Below are 1,108 nucleotides of genomic sequence, written 5' to 3'. Positions count from 1 at the left end.
TTTCTCTTGAAAGCAAATGCCTTCTTTCTTGCTGATTGGCACGAGACTACTAGTAGGAATACATTTTTATAATTCATCCTGCAAGCCTATTGCCCATAGCCCATAGCCCATGGCTTTCACAGTGGAAAAGACAGTAAAGCTCCTGCTATCTCATCTTCTCCACATCAAGCACACCTAATGAGGAAGTGAACCATGGGGGAACATTGTGATTGGCCATGACTGACTGGCCATCTCATTGTATTGGCTGCTTAGGGTCAACCCTGTGTGTGTGTGTTTGTTTGAGAGAGAGAGAGAGAGAGTGTGTGTAAGGGTGTGTGTGAGTGAGAGAAAGAGAGTGTGTTTGTCTGTGAGTTGACTTGGCAGTGTTAGTTTGGAGCAGGAGAATATTCCAAACTTCCTGTCTTTGTTGTAGTGTACTTCCTCTTTCTCTATTCTCCATAGCAAAGTCCCCCTCTCCCTTTATACACACACAGACACACACACACACACAGATGCACTCTCAGTGTACACACTCTGCTACACAGTCACACAGGTGTTTTATGCAGGTGTGCCACACATCGAGGATAAGTGACTACTCTTCCCCAATCCCTTCTCCAGTTTGTGGTAAAGTGTATTCCCTTGCGCTTGTGTTTTCTTGTCTGTGGTGCTGATGTTCAGTAAGTTGTCAAGAAGATAAAACTAAAATACTTGAATGTCTCTACCTCTTTGCTGCGAAAAACATCTTATCCATGTGTAAGTGATACGATAATTAAGACCGCACATATGCTGTGTTCCAGGTCCTGTATTTGGACCTGTATTTCAGTATGCAGTTCTTCTGTGTTTATTATAATGAATTAGATTCATATTTATTATAGATCTCATGTCAGCACAGTGTTTAAACTAGAACACTTTACTGTTACTTTAGTCGCTCTCTTGCTTCTGTGTTGGATGCTGGAGTTGACTCCCTGCAGGAGCACGCTGCAATAGACCTCAGAGATACTGTACCCTTGACCCGCCCCTTTGGTCCATTGTCCAATAGTCTGTCAGCTACAGATCCTAATGATACTGAATAAGAGCTCTTGTCAGCTACAGATCCTAATGATACTGAATAAGAGCTCTGTCAGCTACA

This window comes from Sprattus sprattus (assembly GCF_963457725.1).
Source record: "Sprattus sprattus genome assembly, chromosome: 21".
NCBI classification, from domain to species: Eukaryota; Metazoa; Chordata; class Actinopteri; order Clupeiformes; family Clupeidae; genus Sprattus; species Sprattus sprattus.
The sequence above is the reverse complement of the archived record's forward strand: the minus strand, read 5'-3'. Positions refer to the sequence as shown.